This window comes from Rhinolophus sinicus, chromosome 2, assembly GCF_057876585.1.
Source record: "Rhinolophus sinicus isolate RSI-liver-muscle chromosome 2, RSI-T2T, whole genome shotgun sequence".
In the NCBI taxonomy this organism is placed as follows: Eukaryota; Metazoa; Chordata; class Mammalia; order Chiroptera; family Rhinolophidae; genus Rhinolophus; species Rhinolophus sinicus.
In genome coordinates, this window is record NC_142502.1 from 120,455,866 (window position 1) to 120,478,409 (window position 22,544).

Genomic DNA, 22,544 nt, shown 5'->3' on the forward strand with positions numbered 1-22,544 from the left:
ATTCCTTATCAAATTCTAGTTTGATCCCATTGTGGTCAGAGAACACACGCTGTATGATTTCAATTCTTTTACTTTTTGAAGGTGTTTTTGGTCCTTCTAATGGTCCATGTTTGTATATGCTCTGTGAGCACTTAAAAAATATGTGTATTTCGCTATTGTTGGATGGAGTGTTGTATAATGTTGATCAAATTCTGTTCGTTGCTCTTGTTGAGTTCTGTATTTTTCTTATTTCTCCCTAGTTGTTCTATAATTGATAAGAGAAGGCATTGGAATATTCAACTCTAATTGCAGATTTTTGGTATTTTTTCTATCAATTCTATCAGTTTTGCTCCACTTATTTTGAAGCAGTATTTGATGCACACATGTCTAGAATTGCTATGTGGGTTTACCCTCTTACTATTGTATAACGCCTGTTTCTCTGTAATTTATTTTGCTCTAAAGTCTACTTTATCTGATATTAATATGCCAACCTTGCTTTACTTTGATTACTATTTAAATGATACATCCTTCAATTCAATCTGATTATACCATTATGTTTTAAATGAATTTTTGTAAGCAGTATATTATTGGGTAATATATTTTATCTACTTTTCTAATTTTTGCTTTTTAGGTGGTGTACTGAGATCAATTATATTTAATATAATTATTTATATTTTAGGGCTAAAATTTGCCATTTTATGTTTTGTTTTCTGTTTGTTCTGTCTGGTATTTGTTTCAGTATTTTGTTTTCCTTACCTCTGGGTGGGTACTTGAACAATTTTTAAAAGTCCGTTTTGATTCATCTATTTTTATTGTACATCTTTGTATAGCTCTTTTTAGTTATTTATCTATCTTATCTATACATATCTCATCATTATCTATGGGAATCATGATTTTTACCAGTTCATGTGAAGTTTAAAAACATTACCTCACTTTATGTTCCTTTACCCAGTGCTGTTGATATTTTAATTATTTAAATATGTTCCCTACATACAGTTAGAACCATATCAGACAATGTTATGATTTTACTTTAATCATATAATTTAGAAAACTCAAGAGAGGAAATTCTAATGTATTTTCCCGTATGTTCACTGCTTTTATTCATCTTCCAGTATTTAGAAATTCCATTTAAAAATAATTTGTTTTCTGTTTGTAAGAAATCCTGTAGCCATTCTTTTAGGACATGTCTTCTGCTGACATATTCTCTTAGTTTTTCTTCATTTGAGATTGTTTTAATTTTTCCTTCATTCCTGGAGGATATTTTTGCTAAGGATAGCACTTGAGTTGACAGTTCTTCACTTTGGCACCTTAGAAACAGTATGCCATTTCCTCCTGGCCTCCGCAGTTTTTGATGAGAAATCTTCTGTAATTCTAACATTATATATATATATATATTTTTTTTTCCCCCCCACTACAGATAAGGTGCTGTTTTTCTTGGGCTGCTTTCAAGATTTTTTTTCTTTGTTGTTAGTTTTCAGAAGTTTAATTATGTGGTTTGGTATGGATCTCACTTTGGATTTGCTCAGATTCTTGAGTCTGCATGTTCACTTGTCATGGCAAATTTGAGAAGGCTGCAATCATTGTTCACTCAAGTACTTTTCAGTTCCATCTCTCCTTCTCCTTCTGGAACACTGAAGGTACCCATGATATATCTTTGCTTATAAACCCACGTGTCCATGAAACCTGGCTTTCTCCTCCTCCCCCCACCCAGTCTGTTTTCTGTACTATTGGATTGGGCAACTTCTACTGTTTTATACTTTGGTTCAATGATTATTTCCTGTGTTCCTCTATTCTGTTGTTGAGCTGAGTTTTTTGGTTTGTTTGTTTTGTTTCTGATTTTCAGTTTATTGTGTATTTTGTTCTAAAATTTCCATTTGAATTTAATTTTTATTTCTCTTCCCTCTCCTTCTGCCTCATCATGCTGCTGTTGCTTTTACTCCTCCTCCTTCTTTTTTCTTAGAAATTCTATTTGCTGAAGCTTTCTATGTTTTATTCATTTTTACAAGCATGCTCATAACTGCTTTAAAATATTTTTAAAGATAACTCTAACACCTCTGTCATCTCAGTGTTGGCATCTATTGATTATCTTGTTTCATTCAGTTTGAGATCTTTTGGTTTCTTATTATGATGATTTCATAATTTAAATTTAAATATTTCCCTATTATGTTATGAGACTCTGAATCTTATTTAAGCCTCCTGTTTAGTTAGTTTTTACTGACAGTACTCTAGTAGGAGAAAAGGGGGTACTACCGTGTTTCCCTGAAAATAAGCCCTAGCTGGACAATCATCTCTAATGCATCTTTTGGAGCAACAATTAATATAAGACACAGTCTTATTTTACTATAAGACTGGGTATCATATCATATCATATCATATCATATCATATCATATCATATCATATACCGGATCTTATATTAATTTTTGCTCCAAAAGATGCATTAGAGCTGATGGTCTGGCTAGGTCTTTTTTTGGGGAAACATGGTACCTTACATTTTCCAGGTAGAAGTAGAAGCCTAGGTTCCTCCATTTGGCATCTGTTGACTCCTGAGGTAGAGAGAAATCTCTTATTATTGCTGGGTGGGAGTGGGATTTCTGGTTTCCCCACTGGTCCCTAATAACATCCCTAGTAGCCTTGCTACTGCTGGGTAATGGAGAAAGGCCTGACTCTAACAGTTTTCTTCTATCACCACCCCACCAAGGAGGGGAGAGGTGTCTCCTTACTGCAGGATGGGAATGGAAGTTCAGGCTTCTCCTGTGGTTACCATAGGGAAGAGAGGAAGCCCTCAGTACTGGCTGATAGAGATGAATGACCCATATTCTACTATGCCATTTGTGCCACCATCCCTGGAAGAGGATTAGAGCACTTAGTTACAACCTAATGAGCATAGTAGTCTGGGGTCTCCATTTGGCCTTCACTAGCATGCTTAGGAGTGGGTCCACATATTTTTCTGTGGTTTTCATCTGGTGTAAATTGGTTATTTTCTAAGACTTTTTCGTCTTACTAGTCTTCTCTTTTCCTCGTCCTTTGGTTGGAGACATGGTACATTTTTGCCTGTGGTTGTTGACATTTCAGGATTACTGGCCTCTTCAGCTCTATGTCTGGGATATATGTAAGAAAAAGAAAATCCAGGGACCTTAATCACCAAGTCCTTCCTTTGGTCCTGTGGTCACTAGACAGTCTGCCTTATTCTTTTAACCTTTCAGAGTCTTCTTATGTTTGTTTTACATACAATGTCCAGGGTTTTTAGCTGCACTTAAAAGTGTATTTACTCCATCTTCCCAGAAGTCAAAGTTGAGATTGGTGTATTTAAACAAGGGACATTTGGTTCCTTCCATTGGAAAGCATATATTTATTTAGGGAGACAATAATGTATACATTTTTAACATTACAAGAGCCCACTGGAATCATGTGATGTGTATTCACTATGTCTTGTAATGCTTTACCGGAATTCTTTCTGAATTACTGCATGTAGCAGAAAGATTGTCCATTTTTATTGTTCTTTAGGATTTTACTGTATGATTTCACCTTTATTTATCCATTTTACTGTTGATAAACATTTTGAATTGCCTCTATTTTTTTTATTAGTATGGAATAACGCTGCTATGTAATAGTTTCATATTTCTTCATTGTGAATATTTGTATACTTTTCTATTAGGTACATACCGAGGATTGGAATTGTTTGTCCATAGAGTATTAATATGTTAAAATTTAAAGGAGGCTGCCTCATTGTTTCCCTAAGTGACTGTACCAATTTATAGTCTTACCAGTGATATTTGGGAGTTCCCGTTTTTCCCATTTTTTGCCAACACATGGAATTTCCAGCCATTTTCATTTCAACTATTCTGCTAATAACCTTTTAGTTCATTTGACATTCCTCTACTGATTAAATAGATTTATCATCTTTTAATATGCCGTAGGAAAACAAAAACAAATAACAAAACAAGAGTTATATTAAGATTCTGAGGAACTCTCCTTAAGTAGAGATATTAAACAAACATGCCCACTGACTGGAAGCTAATACAATTAACTCTTTTCGTGGGAGTTTTCAGTTTCTTGGGTTATGAGTTATTATTATTATCTATTTGAGACCTTAGAGTAGGTTACTCTTATTTTAAGGAGTAAGGGAAGAGGGTAAGTTCTCTCCTGGGAGAATTTCTGATGTAAAATAGTCAAGAGAGAGGTGGAAATGAAAGTTGGAATGGAAGATTCAGGCAGGTAGTGAAGTTCGCTCTCTCGCTCCTTGTCTTAGATCTGGACTTAACAGAGTCTAATCATGCTTGAAAGCTGTAAAGAAGGATCCCCTCTACCAGACAGAAATAGGATAGGACCTAAGCAAGGAACCAAAAATGCAACGGCTACTGTGTATTCACTCAGTCAAAAAATATTTATTGTACTCCTACTAGAAACAGGTACTGATCCAGAAACTGGGACCACAGTGGGGAGTAAGACATGGATTTCTACTGTCATGGGCACTGATATTGTACGAGGTGTGATTAAACAACATAGTGAATGTTTAAATATATATAAAACAGTAAAAGACATTGCATTGATCCACCTCAAAATGCTCCCACCCTCCAACTTCGAACACACTTATTCCATCATTCTTACAACTTTCTGAAGCAGCTCTGGAAGTCCTCTTTCCTGCGTGTCTTGTCTTTAGTTGCACTGTTGTGACTCCCTTGATGTATTGAATCAATTCAAAACATTTACCTTTCATGGTCATTTTGACTTTGGGGAAGAGCCAGAAGTCGCGTAGTGCCAGATGTGATAAATAAGGTGGATGAGAACACACTGTAATGTTTTTTATTTGACAGAAAATGCCGTACCAAAAGTGATGTGTGACATGCAACTTTTCTGTTGTGATCAAAAGGTATGGTGAATGCTGATGCCAAGTGCCATCCAATGGAAAGGCAGGGATCTTCAATATGGGAAACTGCATGTTGAACCTTAGTAACAGTGTGTGACAAGCTTTAACTTGTGTGGTGCAGTCAGTTGGGTGTGAGCTATGGTTGAGAGAAGATGTGTTTTAAAGTGTGCCATGAATCATCTTCCATTATGACAGTGCTCTGTGTCACACATCACTTCTGGTACAACAATTTCTGTCAAATAAAAACATTACAGAGTGAGCTGGATTATTTTGAGGGGGATTAATGGCAACATGTCTTTTACTGTTATATATATATATATATATATATATATATATATATATATATATATATATATATATTTTTTTTTTAATTTAAACATTCACCGTTTTGTTTGATCACACATTATATCTATATATGGTATCCGTCTATTGTATGAAGTAGTTTTTTCTATGTGCATATTACCTTTTGTTTAGTTTGCTTTGGCTTTCTCTCTGCTATTACTATAGTCATATTTAAATCTTTCAGCCTGATCTTGTCTAATCTACAGGAAAAGTAAACGCACTCATAGGCCAGAGCACTTTTCCTTTGAGGTCATTAAAGTGTCCATCACAGATTTAGAGACCGATCTTCACGTACTCCCAGCAATTGAAGAAATATCTCTACGTACCAGCTAAGAAATGTATCTGGCCTTCACAAAGTGGTCTTCTTTCTCCCTTAAAACTGTTGGTTCATCTGGGTTGGTTGGTTTGTTTTCAGGGAAAAAACAGTTTTCCTCAAGATCAATATCAGATGGTACACTTGTAGGAATCAGTGTCAGGAACATAAAACTGGGAGAAACTAGAGTTTTGTCAAAGTATTAAGACAAAGAACAGGATGTTTCTGCTTTGATTTTTGTTTCTGATGCTAAAATAAAATCAAAGTGTTAAAGAAGAGATTTTAAAATAGGGACACACAAACAGATGTGTTATACTTAAAATATATGTAGTATTTTAGTGTGTGTGTGTGTGTGTGTGTGTGTGTCTGTGCATTTATGACTGTGCATTTTCCTAGGGAACAGAGTAGTCACTAGATTCTTAAAGGAATCTGTGCTGCAGAAATGATGCAAACCACTGTATATAGGGCAAAGATTGAGAATAGTGGTGGGTTGCTGGTAATCAAAGCTTTAGAATGATCAGTAATGCTTTGGAGGTATGATATGTATTTTCCTGAAATCCTTTTATTTTCAGTATCTTCAAATGCTTGCACTTATTTCCTCTAAACCTAATAATTTAGAGCAGCCATTTTTAAGGTATTTTCCATGTACTTTGAACATTTGGTAATTTATATAATTACTAACTAGTTATAATGGATTGTGAGAGTAGCAGCGTGCAAAAATTTTAGTCAGGAACATTTTTGAGACATTTTTTTCATCCGTTACATGATGATTTTTTCATGAAAGTGTGAGAGGAAGCTGTGTTCTCCAAAGGATATGATCATATAAGTCCTACTTCATTATTATCTTATTTGAATCTTCTGTGTCCTTATTCGTTGTTGTCAATCTGTCAAAGCCTGAAAAGAGTATATTGAAGTTTTCTGTGAACACTGGATTGATGTCGTCTTACTGTTTTGTGTGTTTACGTGTTCTCCGTTATCTTGACTGTCCTGCCTGACTTCTTTCTAGGAGGTTCCCTTTCTCTTTCCCTCTCCATGGGATTGTTAATCTCAGCTCTTACCTCACACACTCAAACAATCCAGCCAATGAAACTACACTATCCCAAGAGATATCATTAAAAATAATTAGACCTTATTGGTTGTTTATGGCTAGCATTTGTTGTCATTGGTTGGTAACCTATTCTGAAAGATCAGCCCATGTGCTGCCCAGGTTATTCACTAATTCACACCAGCTGAGAATCTATCCCACCCTTCCCCACAGCTCATGGGAGACTTTGCCCAATCTTTCTCCAATGCAACACCACTCAGTGCTATTTTGAGTGATTGATCTTCTTTTTGTGAATAGTGAGATGCAGAGATCTTGTAAGTGGGGAGCTACCTGGGACCATCTTTCCTATTATGTGGAGAGAGCTAAGCAGAATGAAATAAGACGAGGGAAGCAAGGATAAAAAAGAAAGCAAGCACACAGGATTAAGACCCAGAATGTAATGTGAATGAAAGAAAAAGACCATTTACGATATTATTTGAGCACTTTGATTCACCTATGCCTGATCCTTACACCTATGAATTTTTAAGTCAGGAGTCAATCTGTTATTTATTTATTTATTTTTGCTAGTTTTAAATAGTTTAAGTTTTATTTACATCACTTGAAATCCAGGTCCTGCCTAATTTAGTTTTATCAAATATTTCAAATATACCAAGAATAAAAAACAAACAAACAAACAGTTAAATGTGCGTGTACCCATTACCGAAGCAATACAGATGTATGTATTTTGTCATATACAATGCATAATCATTGCAGACACAATTGTTTTGAGTGTCCTCTTTATTTATTCTCTGACTCTCTTGGAGGTACTTATTCCAAAGTTGGCATGCAACAAACAAATGTATATTTTATACTTTAATACATATGTATTTGTCCATATGATACAAATATATATTATTTCATTTTAAAGTTTACATAATTAGCATTATAAAGAACTCTTCATTTGCAAGTTTTTTCTCTCAATATCATATCTCAGATTTACACATGTTGTTGCATTTAGACATGTCCACTCATTTTCAGTGCTTTAGAGTATTTCTTTTTATGAATAGATGATGATATATAATTGTTGTTGTATTTTGGAATTCTTTCCAGTTTTTAAATCATATGCAATGTTGCAATAACAATTCTTGGACCTTTCTGAGAGTTTAGTTACAGCATGTACATTCAAGAGGAATTGCTGAGTTATATCCTATGTTAATTTGCAATTTAATTATATATTGCCAGTAGTTTTAAATCCCATCCATAGAGTATAAAACTCACAAAGAAAATGTTCTTTAATTTTCCCTAGAAGTTCTGAAGTTACCTTTATTCATCTAGTTCATTAATCAATCTGAAATTAATTTTGCAAATGGTAGAAAGAAAGGAACTAATAGATGGAGTTATTAATCATGGTACAGAATTGAGGACCCAGAAATAGTACAGAAGAGTTGAACCTGGACAGTTTTCAGTTTCATTAGTAAATGACAAGAATGTCCATATTGACTTCATCAGGTACAGGTTTTTGTCCTTTTTTAAGATCTTACAAACTTCAGAAGTCTTGGTCTCCTTTACAGTTCTAAAGTTGGTAATTTGGCCACTTACTTCACTTTTTCTAAATTAAATATGTAAAATATTATTACAGGTATCCCCCACTATTTGAAACTTTGCTTTATGCCACTTCAGTTTTACAAAAAAAGCTACATTAGTAACTGGTTTTGATAATTGTAATAAATCCAAGAAGATTTTTGCTTTTACGAAAAATGGTGAAAAGCGAAAATGGTGTTCAGCATTTTTTTTTTTTTTTCTTGCAGGGAACCATTATAGAGGCACTCCACCCACAGTGACAGTGGTCCTGCAAGCTCCTTCCCTGGCCAGGAACCACACTCAGCATCTCTGCATGAAGCTGCCAGAGCTTTGAACTGTATCTGTGAGCATCAGTGCTTTATCTCAGTTTACATTGTGCTCTAGTTCACAAGGTGTGCTATAAGGTAATTACTTCTTCACTTTACACCATTTTCGGTAAGAAATGTTTCATATAAACACTCCTTTCATAAAGTGGGAGATAACATATATATATATATATATATATATATATATATATATCCTTTCAAAAAATCAGTTTTACTTTTATTGCTCTTCTGTGTTGTTTTTCTTTTTCCTCTATTTTAATTTCTATATTTATTAATATTATTTTCCCACTCATTTTTAGATTTAGTCTTTTCCCTGTCTACCTTTCTAATTGGAATGCTGAGCTCATTGATTTTTGTTCTTGCTATTTTCTGATATACATGCGTTTAATGCTACAACTTTCATATAATTATAAATTTATTTGTATCTTTCATATTCTGTTAGTCAATGCTTTCCTTGTTATTTTGTTATAAATATTTTATAGTTTATATTATAAATATTATCAATAAATATTTTTTACATTTCTGATTATATAGTTTTCCTTTTCTTCCCCCAATATTTTGGGAAGGGGCTGGAGTTTATGACAATTTCTAATTTTATTGCTTTGTGATCAGAAAATATGATGTGGTCTCTATGATAGTTAGGTTTCTTTTGTCCTAGATCAATATTCTTGATGTAAATGTCTCATGTATACTTGAAACAAATATATATCATTCTCTAATTGTTGGTTGCTAATGTCTACAAATATTTGCTAGATCGACCTTGTTAATTTTTAGATTCAAATTCTTAGTTTCATTATGGTCATTATTATTAACAATTTCGTTTATGTGTTCTATCAGTTCTGTTATGGTGTTTAATAGCTTGCATTGAGTTTTGTCTCTGAAATACACTGTAATTACTTCGGCTAGTGCTTTTGATATTTAGAAGCTATCTTGTTTGTTATATTATATATTTCAGTTTCATTATTGTGGCATTTTCTTCAAAAATAGTTTCTATATGATCATGTAATATCTCTCTATATCTATTGTAACTATTTTTCCTTAATATAGATGTTTGACTTCATATTAATAATGTTTTACTAACTTCCTGTGGATTTTCTGGTATAACATTTTACCCATTGTCTTAACATTTTTTATGATGTTAAATTTGAGAGGTTTTATTGAAGAATTTATATAAAAATTTATAAATTCATAAAGAGCAGTTTGAAAACAACTAACATTTATTGTATTTTAAGTATATTGGACTTATTTCTGCAATTTATGTTTCTTCTATTTGCCATGATTGTGATATGTCTCTACATATTTTTTCCTTTCGTGTTTTATATTGAATTATCTTTAGTTCTTTCTTTCTGCTTTTCTTTTACTAATTCTGATATTATATTATAGCCCCATTCTTTCAGTGGGTACTCTTATATTACACTTATATATTTGACAAATTCTAAAATTAACTGTATGCTCTGCTGAAAATACGAGAATTATTCAACTTTGATATTTCAATATATTTTTAATTTCTTTATGTATTGGCATTTAATAAAAATTGATATTATTCTGTATATATTATTACACATATGTAATAAAACAGTCAAACATATTTAAGTTTAATGAACAATTACTATTCTTTTGCAGATTACTGCTTTTGCATCCTAAATACATTAATTTATAAAGATTTGTATTAAAATGTAGTTAACGTACACTATTATATTAGTTTCAGGGGCACACCATAGTTATTCAACATTAATATACCTAAAGAAGTGATCACCATGATAAGTCCAGCAACCATCTGACATTGTACCACACTATCACAATATTATCGACTATCCGCTATGCTGTATATCACATTCACATTACTTATTTGTTTTAAACCTGGAAATTTGACCTCTTATTCCTCTTCACCTTCCAACCCCCTTTATAATTTTTCAATTACAGTTGACATTCAATATTATTTTATATTAATTTCAGGTGTACAGCATAGTGGTTAGACATTTATGCTATTTATATTATTTAAGAAGTGATACTCCTTACTAGTCTAATACCCACCTGGCACTATACATAGCTATTACCATATTATTGACTATATTCCATATGCTGTACTTTACATCTCTGTGACTATTTTGTAACTACTAATTTGTGCTTCTTAATCCCTTCACTTTTTTCACCCTGCTACCCTCAAGTGCCTGCCATCTACCACCCCAGCAAATCTAGTACCCATCTGACACCATACATAGCAATTATAATATTATTTACCATATTCCTTATGCTATACATTACATTCCCACGACTACTTTGTAACAACCAATTTGTACTTCTTAATCCCTTCCCCCTTTTTCACTCATATCCCCAACCTTTTCCCATCTGGCAGCCATCAAAGTGTTTTCTGTCTCATTAGTTTGTTTCTGTTTTGTTTATTCATATTGTTCTTTAAATTCCACATATAAGTGACATCACATTGCATCTGTCTTTCTGTCCAACACTCCACTCAGCACAATACCCTCCAAGTCCATACATGCTGGTGGCAAGAACCTATTCCGTTCCATGGCTGAGCAATATTCCATTGTATATATGTACCATCTCCTCTTCCATTCTTCCATCTAGGGACACACAGGCTGCCTCCACATGTTGGCCATTGTAAATAATCCTGCAGTGAACATATGGATGCACATGTCTCCTCAAAGTAGCATTTTGGGTTTCTTCAGATAAATACCCAGAAACGGCATTACTGGGTCTTCTTTGTCTCTTGTTATAGACTTTGTTTTAAAGTCTATTTTGTTTGGTATAAGTATTGTTACCTAGCTTCTTCTTGTTTTTTTTTTTTGTTGTTGTTGTTGTTGTTGTTGATGTTGTTTCTTTGTTTCTGTTTTCTTGAAATAACTTTTTCCATCCCTTTACTTTCGTCTGTGTGTGGCTTTCAATCTGAAGTGAGTCTCTTGTAGGCATATGTAAGGATTTTGTTTTCTTATACTTTCAGCCCTCCTATCTGTTTCTTTTTTTTCTTTTTTTTTATATTAAATTTATTGGGGTGACAATTGTTAGTAAAATTACATAGATTTCAGGTGTACAATTCTGTATTACATCATCTATAAATCCCATTGTGTGTTCATCACCCAGAGTCAGTTCTCCTTCCATCACCATATATTCGATCCCCCTTACCCTCATCTCCCACCCCCCACCCCCCACCCCCCTTACCCTCTGGCAACCACCAAACCATTGTCTGTGTCTATGAGTTTCTGTTTCTCATTTGTTTGTCTTGTTCTTTTGTTGCTTTTGGTTTATATACCACATATCAGTGAAATCACATGGTTCTCTGCTTTTTCTGTCTGACTTATTTCGCTCAGCATTACACTCTCAAGATCCATCCATGTTGTCACAAATGTTCCTATATCATCTTTTCTTACCGCCGAATAGTATTCCATTGTGTATATATACCACAACTTCTTCATCCATTCATCTATCGAAGGACATTTTGGTTGTTTCCATGTCTTGGCCACCGTAAACAAAGCTGCAATGAACATTGGAGCACACGTGTCTTTATCTCTAAATGTTTTCAGATTTTTTGGGTAGATATCTGTTTCTTGATAGGAACATTTAATCCATTTACATTGAAAGTAATTGTTGATAGATATGACCTATTGCCATTTCATTATTCATAATATTGATTTTTTATTTTTATTTTTTTGTCTTAAAGAAGTCCCTCTAACATTCCTTGTAATAGTGATGTGGTGGTGATGAACTCCTTTAGCTTTTTCTTGTCTGAGAAGGTCTTTATCTGTCCTTTGATTTTAAATGATAGCCTTTCTAGGTAGAATACCCTTGGTTATAAGGTCTTGCTTTACATTACGTTGAATATTTTGTGCCAATCCCTTTTGGCCTGCCAAGTTTCTCTTGCGATATCAGCTGACAACTTTATTGGGGCTCCCTTATAAGTACTAGTTGCCTTTCTCTTGTTGCTTTAAGGATTCTCTTTGTCTTTAATCTTTGCCATTTTAATTATGATGTGTCTTGGTGTGGGCCTGTTTGAGTTCATCTTGTATGGGCATCTCTGTGCTTACTGGACTTGTATGTTTATTTCCTTCTCCAGGTTAGAGAAGTTTTCAGTCATTATCTCTTCAAATATGTTCTCAATCCCTTGCTTTCTCTCTTCTCCTTCTGGTACCCCTATGATGCACATGTTGTTATGCTTGATGTTATCCTAGAGGTCTCTTAAACTCATGTTTTTGGATTCTTTTTTCCCCTCTTTTTCCTGTCCTGATTGGGTGTTTTCTGATACCTCTTCTTCCAAATCGCTGGTTCAATCCTCTGCTTCATCTAGTCTGCTGGTGATTCCTTTTAGTGCATATTTCATTTCAGTTATTATATTTTTCACTTCTGACTGGCTCATTTCTATGGTTTCTATGTCCTTTTTTATGCTTTCTATCTTTCTGTTGAAGTTTTCTTTAAGTTCCTTGAGCATCCTTATAACCGTTGTTCTGAACTTTGTATCTGGTATGTTGCTTGCCTCCATTTTGTTTAGTTTTTTTTTTTTCTTTTCTTTTTTTTCCCTGGAGTTTTCTCCTGTTTTTCTCATTTGGGAAGTATTTTTTGTTTCCTCATATTGGCTGCCTCTGTGTGTTTGGTTCTGTGTATTAGATAGTTCCACTATGTCTCCCAGTTTTGGCCTGGTGACCTTATATAGCAAGATGCCCTGTGAGGCTATGGCACAATTGACCTGGCACCTGTTCTGGTGCTCCAGGAATGTCCCTTGTGTGGGATGTGTGTGCTCCCCTATTATAGTTGAGTCTTGGCTACTATTGACACATCAATGGGTGGGATTGACCCTCAAGCTGATTGGCTGTGGGGTTTGGCCACATCCACAGCTTATAGGCTGCTCTTCGGGGGGGTTAACCCACTGAGTGGGTTTCACCCCAGCAGGCTCTGGTGCCTGAAACTGCCTTTTGTATGTGCTGCTTGTGGGCAGTGTTCTGCTAAAGTCTGAAATCAACCTGTAAGTATGTTGGTTCTGGGACCTCTTTGGAGGGGCTCCATTGCAAGTTCAAGTCTGTGACTTGTTAGGGACTACCCAGGAGAAGCTACAAAGTGATTCACAGTTGTTCACTGCCTGTGCTAAAGTTGGAGGCATGTAGGAGAGGCCTCACTGCGAACTGAGGCCTCTCTCACATGCCTCCAACTTTAGCACAGTAATGAGCCTGTGGTAGCTCTGTAAATGCTAGGACACCCTGAGTCCTGCTTCAACCTGCCAGCTCCCTTAAGGTTCAGCAACTGATAAAGCCTCATGTGATATGTGAGCTTTGTGAGGCAGGGTTTTAGGCAGTCAGTAGAGTGGGGAGAGTTGTGGTCATCAGATTAATGTGGACTCTGGTTTGGTGACAGTACTGAGCCTGGAGCTACTTGGCAAAAGTCTCAGAGCAAACTGAGGCTAGTTGCCACCTGCCTGGGACCCAGGGACTCTGACAGTTTTCTAAGAAAGAGTGCAATTCAGACAAGGCTGGCTGCTCCCTGAGAAAGTCCCTCAGCATTGTGGGTATTGGGTGATGGGAGAGGGTCCCAGCAGAGTCAGCAGGGTGGAGTAGTGGTGCTCACCAGAACAATCAGATTCAGATTTGTCCTGTGTGGGAGGGCTCAACACAGGAAATCTGGCACCCACTTGCCAACTTCATGAGAGGAGGACACCACACAGGGAAAATGGCAACTGTCCTCCAGCCCTCAATCTGAGGCCACACACCTCAGTCTGTCCCCTGTATGCCTCTGATGCCCCTCGAGTCACCAACCCTCCATCAGAGCCCAGTGTGAGTGCCTGTGAGTGAGAGAGTCTGTGTGGGCCCTTTAAGAGGATATCTGGATTTCCTGCAGCCTTACATCCCATCTAGATAGTCAAATTCCCCAGTTTTTTGAAGCCAGATGTTGTAGGGGCTCCTCTTTCTGGCACCAGTAAGCCAGGCTGGGGATCTTGGTATAGGGTTGGGGTCCCTCACTCCTCCAGGGGAACCTCTGTGGCCAAGATATTTTCAACCACCACACAGAGGTTTGGAGTTGACCTCTTTTGTGTCTCCGCCCCTCCTACCAGTCTAAACTTAACTTAGTGTTAAGTTTAGTTATAAAACTTCTGTTCAGCCAGACTGCAGATGGTTCTCCAGGTTGATTGTTGTAATTTAGTTGTAATTGTAATGTGTTCATGGAAGGAAGCAGGCACAGTGTTTATCTACTCTGCCATCTTGGATCTCCCTAATTACACTGAAGTTAATGTTCTTACTGGGCTATAACTTTTAGTAAATGACTGTAAATGGTAATATTTTATTTATTTTGTAAATACTTTTGGTCTAGATAATAATTTAGATAAGTATAGAATACTAAACTGACACTGTGTTTACTTTATATTTTGAAAGCTTATATCCCATTGTTAGTGCCTCTTATTGCTGACATGATTTCTTCCGTCTATTGTTTTATTATTGTCAGTAATGTGTCTTCTGTAGTCATTGTAAATATTTTCTTTTTCTCTTTAACATCAGCTTCCTTAGGTGTAGACTTACTTTTGTCCTTTTGTTTTAGAGATTAATGTATTTTTCTTTTTTCAAAATGAAGACTCATATCTTCTCTAATTTATGAAGTTTTTAAACTATTGTATAGTCTAATTTTTTTTCTATTTCTCCTTATTTTCATGTATGTAGTTCCTATTAAACAAATGTTTGAAATTTTTTTATACATCTTAAATGCTCTGTTGTACTTTTCATATCTGTTTGCTACCTTTTCTGTAATTTCCCCGGATCTGTCTTCAAATTCACTAATTGTTTCTTCAGCTGTGTTTAGTTTCTTTTTTGACCAATAAGTTATGTTTTGAAATTCAGTTTTTTACAATGAAACTTTATATATTATTTCTTTTATTTCTTCTTAATTGAAATTAGTAATTTATATTCTCTTTTAGACTATTTAATATTTGATAAAGATTTTGTCATTCCTGATCATTTTCTAACATTACATTTATTTCCTCATATTTTTCTTTTTCTTTTTTTTCTTTTTTTTTTTTTTTTAACATTGACCCTTTCTCTTGTGTGACTTCTGCCCCTACCCCCTTGGCATCCTGTGAATTCTGCACTATAAAGACATTTTTAATTTTACTAAATTTTCTGTTAAATTCTCAGAAAGTAACAATTATGCCTGAATTACATATTACGTAAATATCTAATAAAAGAAGCATTTTGCATACAGTACAATTTCAAAACATATGTATTAGGTAAGAGAGTGATGTTGTATGTTCAAAGAAAAAGAATGATACATTTAGAATTTATTTCTTTAAAAAGCTAAAATATCTTTTGAAAAAATGTGAAGTCATGGTTAGAATAGAAAGTTTATAGTATCATAACACATTTTTCTACAACTTCATATATATGATCAATATTCTACAATTGGATGTGATTTTATACTGTAAAATGCAATTGCTAAATTACTTTCTTAACTAATCCTAATTGGGTGTGATTCTGCCTGTGTTCCACCCTTTGTTGGTATGCTCACAGAATTGGTTCATAAAACTAACAAAACATGTGGCATTCTATGGAAAAGATACAGGTCTTACTTAAATAATTACCTTTATATTATTTAATATAGTAACCCTGGAAGTACAAATAGTTTGTCTTGATAGCTTGACTCTGTCATCCAAAATCTTTCTAAGTCTGGCAATTTTCTCATTGAGTTTATGATCTCAGCTTGAGTAGATGTAAATGGAAGGCTGATATTTTTGAAGGCATGATGCCACCACAGCTCCATTTTCAGTTTTGGCCAGAGTGGAAGCTATTCTATTCAGTTGGACACTCCTCCTTCAAAAGAAGTTTCAGTCCATTATTGAACTAAATCTATATTTTAATTATAGAGGAGAGGAAGTATCAGTAAATTCTCCACTTTTTAATAGAGTCTTGCTGGGAGGGGCAGGCAGGGGGTAAGGAAAACCCAGAAAAATACACATAAAAAATATGGGGAACTAGGTTTCTAACTCACACTTTTGATCTTTCTAGTGCTTAATCGCACTGCATTTGAATCACACGTAGAGAGTTTTTAATATATGCAATAGTACTATGGTAACATGGCAGCAGATGTTTTTATTTTTAGGGGTTTATGAAGTCCAGCAAACTGAGAATTATTCAAGTTAATAAGAAATAAGAAAAAGAACTAAGTTGAATCCACATAAAATATGTCATACCTTTATTTCATCCTTCTTTTTTGGTTTGTTTATTTTTTTAATGTGAAAAGTCCTTTATGAGATACTGTAAAACATTTTCTCCCACTATAAATACAAAAAAAAAAAGTCAGTGGTTCTGATTCATAAACTGAACTAATATGAAGACATGGGTTTAGTTTAATTCTGAATTCAGACTTTTTGTACCTTATCCACACTGGCTCACAGTTTTGGATTAAAGTTTTAATTTAGTGTTAGGAAAAATAAGAAAAACAAATGAAAAGTACAGCTAGGTGATGAGGTAAATTAACATACAAAGGCTCATTTAATAAAGTATTCTGGTATTTCATCCTTCTTAACAAATTTAACTTTACAACTATGCCATTTGCTAAAAAAAATACCCATGTTTATTGACTTGAGTTTTAACTTGATTGACTTCTTTTGTTGCCTTCCCTCTAGTTAAAAAGGTAATGAATGGAGTTTTAAAAGGGATTTCAGAAATAGACAATTGGTGCAGAAAAGAGTGAATAATTGTTTTGATTAAGCTGGAAGGATATTTTTCACTTTGTTCATGACTAGGAACAAAATATCCTGATATCTTTTCCGTCATAGTCTAGCTTGAACATTTTGAAGGGAACGACAAAAATTGGATAGATTTCACTTGCGTCCAATTTACGGAAGAATAATAGGAAGCAGATCTCAGCAATTCCTTTTCTGCTTTCTCCATATCAAAAAGCCTCAACATGGATTGCTTTTAAATGAGGTGAAAACTAGTAAACCCTTCAGAATTTATTATACGTATATATTATTTTTTACAGAGTTAAAACTTTTGATTACACTGAGTAACTATTTCATTGGTCCCTTGAAGATCTGCTGAGGCAAGAAGGTGCCCCTATGATTCCTCAGTCAGCCATCTAAAAACCCTACTGCCTCCAGTGCAGTGTCTATAAGCCTGCTGCACATGAGCATCTTCTGTGGACATTAAAATATGCAGATATGTGGGCCACATCTTAATGAAGATGGCTATGGAGTGATTCAATCAGGCATCATCAAACTCAAATTTCCTTTCACTTTTTCAGTGTATTTGACACTTGAAAATGTGTTACCTTTCAAAGTCAAATTCTTATCACGTCTTCTAAAATCTATTCAACTATTCTTCCTCCACCCTTCCACCCCTATACACACCGTTTTTTGTTTGTTTTATTTTGTTTTGTTTTATCTTTTATCTTCCTTTCAAAATTGGGAACAAAAGTAAGATTCATTTATCTATTGAACAAATATTTAATAAGAATATACTGTGTGCCAGCTACCGTGATACAGACCCTGACCCCAGGAGGTTCACATGAATAAATACCTAATTAAAATTTCAACCATTATATGAAGAAAAAGCATGGTACACTGCAGAGCAATTTATTAAAATAGAAAAAGAGAGGGAAAGACTCCCATAAACAGTTAACATTTTAAGTGAGATGTTAAGGCTAAATTATAACAGACCAGGTAGAGATGGGAGGAAGGTGAGGCATTCCAGAGAGAAGAGGGACTGAGATAGAAAAGAACTTGAGCTGTTGAAGGAAATAAGAGAAAAACAGTAAGATTGAAGCATGGAGCATGAAAAGGAGAGAAGTACACACCAACTCTGGAAGAGACAAGGGTCAGATAATGGACAATTTTAGATGTTATCCTATATACAATGGGAAGTCATTTAATCATTTTAGTAAAGTATTAATACAATGAAATTTGGGTTTGAAATGGACACCTTATATTGCTGTAATGAGATGGATTAGAAGTCAGCAACAGAGAGGAGAGCAGTTAGGCATGAACCAAGGACTAGTCTTAATGGAAAATAAATCCTTAGCCCTGCTTTCTGAGAACTCACAGCGTAATAGAGGAAGACCATCATGTAAAAAGTTAATTTCAACATAACGTGTATGAGTGGGGAAAGGTCTGGCTAAGGGGGGTAAGTCAACAGTGGTGGAAAAAGAGTATTATTAAATTGTAAGAGAAACCAATGAACTTACAAGAAGATTGGCTGCTTCATATCAAACATTTGGCACCTGATAGTTATGAACACACTTGTTTATTTTCTCATACATTGATAAACATTTATTGAATGCCTACTGTGTGCTAAGCAAATGACAAGTTCTGGGTTTGTTTATGTTTTTATTCCACACTAAGTCAGTTTACTTCAAATGGATCTCTGAATTGGTACTTTACAAATGTCCTAACAAAGGCATCATTCTTCTATTTTGACTCACAATGATGCCTTTTCTAGGACATGTGTAAAGTACCAATTCAGAATGCCATTTAAATTAAAATGAACTCTGTGGAATAAAACGTAAATAAACCCAGATCTTGTAATTTGATTAGCACAGTTTATCAATGTATACATCCTGTGTACTAAAAAAAAAGTATCTCAGTGTGACCAGTGTCCACGTGAAACAGTCAATGTAAGCACAAATGAAGGAACATTTTAAGTTGAGAACCCATTTATAAGTAGTATAAAACATATTATCATCATTTTTTAATTTGATATCTTACCATTACAGAATATTGCAACCTCCTTTCCATAGACAAAAAGAAAATTTGCATGTATGTAACCTCATAGTCACTATTTCAAATGAAAACTATTTAATATTTGGAATTTTTGAAATAATGGCAAAAAAAGCACACTTTCAAGGTCAGATATTGAAATTTTTGGCTACATTAATAATGGACATGTGTTCTAAAGATAATCTAAGGGATACTGAAAACTTTCTCCATGATTCTTAGACTATGGCCCAGGGACAATGACTTACTTCCTAATAACATTAAGTGACTGTGGTTTTGTATGAAGCAATTCAAACTAGAATCATGTTAATGCTAATTATCTATAACTGTGAAGGAACTGGTACAATAAATACTTGTGGTAGGTTCAGTTCTGTCTTTTTAGTCATTTAGCATTTTTTTCTTGCAATATATATTGTGGGTGAAAGTTAGGGTTGGTAGATTATTATAACCACAAATTAAGGTATACAGATCAAGAGAAAAATTTAAGTTAAAAGTTGTTAGCAAAAAATGGCAGCCTCAGAAACCTAATATTTTAGTTATGAGCTTTAAGAAAAAGAAATAGTATTTAGTAGTCTACACTTAAAATTCATTTTATTTTTATAACTATAATCTAATTCTAGTATTTTTCAACTTGTACTTCTACCCTGATAAATACAAAAGTTGGTGAAGTTAAACATTTTAGTTTGATAAGAAAGACTGCCTGATTCTGTGAAAGAGAAATGAGCTGCATCATCTCTCCAACTGACCTCTTTATACATTTACTGGCTTCTCTTTTCAACATGAAAAATGCTTAATTCATTTGTTTGTAAAAAAATAAAAAAATGAAAAAAAATTCTTTCCCTGATCTATGAAGAAGTCAAGTGGTTTGGCTAGAAATGTTTTCCTCTTAGAACTTTCTAGATTACAATAATAAAGAATTTAATTATGTCAATAAAACAACTAAGCAAAATAGATGATAACCACAAAATCTAAAAGTAAGAATTATATATAATATCAAAGCAGACAATTAAGACCTGGTAGTTACATTTGAACCACCAATTATTGTTCATATTCCCTTTGCCAGTAGTCTTCTTTCTTTATTTTAAATATAGATGATGTGATTCAAACAATTCAATTGCATATCGCATTCAACTATTATGTGAAGAGGAAGGGATTAAAATTAGATGTCTGGTTCCCTTGTCTATTTATCCACAAATCTGCCCACCAAGCCACACTTTTCTCCCTAACACTCTCATGTGCATCTTTACGAAATAGTGTAAATTCCATGTTCATTTCAGTACAATTGCTTTAAAGGAAGGGCGGACTGTGTTGGGAAATATAAGGCAAGGGAGAGGGGGGGAAAGCTAGCTAAATGTTTCAAGACTTCAAAAAAATCTAATTTAGCTTGAGTTTTGAGAAAAAGCTCTTCCCAGTTATTATCTAAAAATTATTTATTCTGCTCCCACATATGCTGTTCAAATTTATCTTGAAAGTAGTTTTGAGTGATTTTAATTACTTGTAAAAAGTTTTGAGTTCATTGTAATAAAGAATCTGTGGGAAAGTGAATAAAAGAAAACTTGAGTACCCACAAATGCTAAGACAAAATATTTCCAAACACTATATCACATCATTTTATTTAAATTCTAATTTTTGATGAAAACATAATGTGAGTTTTATCATTAATGTTACTACTATTAACTAATTTAATAATCAAAGAAAATATATTTGAGAGTACTTAAAATGTCTACTAAATCAATATTAAGAAAATATTAAGTGCTTTTGTTTGTTTTACTAGTACAAATAGAAACCACCAATTAAATGCTTTAAAGAAAATAAAGCATGACAATTTTTAGCTGCAGTTATATTTTTCAATATCTTTCTTTATACACTAAGCCCATTAGACTTCTAAAATGCAAATTAAAAGTCCTACCTTATGAGTATGAAGAGTAGACAACCCATTATTAAGACATTTAGACATTCTAGGTATTTTCATATCAAAAGCTAACAATTCTAATGCTTAAAAGTGAATACCTTGAGTTGACAGTCTTTCGGTAGTTCACTGTTCCCTATGAACACGTGAACAGCGTTAAGAGGTGATCTCCATACTGAGTATGGGTGAGTTTCACTGAAGAGGCCCAAGTAGGGAAGTGGAGAAAAAAAGACGGTGATTGTTGGGTAAATCTAACAAAGTCTCCACTACCTAATATGTTAATCAATCCGAGGCACATTTTCCTTAGAATCAACAAAATATTAATCACTCATTCTCAACTCATGTGCAGAGATCTAAAATTTTATGCATTTACAGGCAAATGGGTAACGTACTTCTTCATGAGGATGGCATATGATCCCTTTCCTGGGGGGCATTTAACAGAATTGAAAACATTTTTTTCTTTGATTCTTTCCTAACAATTATGCTTTCCAATGTGGGTTAATGATTCCATGCACTTTAACTTTCCTATATTTTTTCTAATAAATTGTTGTCATCTTAGCCAAGTCAAGAAAAGAAAACTCCAACTAATCACCCTAAACAACCACTCACTGGTTAATTGAATTGTCCTGTTGTTTCTTCATGGTGGTCATCTACTGAAACACATGTGTCAACCACTAGGTGACCCTAAGGGCAGACATGTATTGGGAGGGGGTCCCTCTGTAATTCTGACCATCTAAAGGGCAGGAACAATATTCTTGTGGATCAATTACATGGTTTCTAAGAAGACAAGTTCTTTAGAATGCTTTTTCCCAAAAGTAATGGTATGTAGGTACACTTTGTTATTTGTTGCATTTAAAACTTAAAGAGTACTGAAAATGAGCTTCTTTGTATAATTACAAATTACTTCTTCAGGACAGATTCATAGGGGGTTAAATATCAATAAATATCGCTCAGATAAAACTCCTCCTTGCACTCTATCCAAGAGGATTTTAAAGGACATTAATAAAATCCACTAATTAAAAAGAAAATATCAGTTCTGGGGAAAAGTCTTCTCACAACTCAATTTTCAAAGCTACCTGTTTCCTCATGAAAGTGGCAATTTACGAAAGAAAAGAAAAATCCTTAAAATTTCACCACAGAAATATTTTCCTGTTAATATCTAATCACTAAGAACTTTAGAACAAATTCAGTATTGGCAACTCAAAGATCATATTTGCAGATTTTCTTTTAAGAAATTAATTTTAAGATGTTTCTTTTACTTAGCTTTAGCTTGTACTTGATTAATGATAAAGTATGTTTCTTCTTTTTTTTTTTTAAAGTAAGTTTCTTCATACAGTTTTACCAGAATGTTTTGGGTACACAGACACTCAAAATAGCCTTTTTTGTTTGTTTTCTAATTCTGTAGAGTTTACCAGCAGTAGTACCACAGACAGCATCAATCCGTTCTTCTATAAATGTCATTTATTTGTGATGAACTCTTTCCTTTGTTATTTCTTGGCA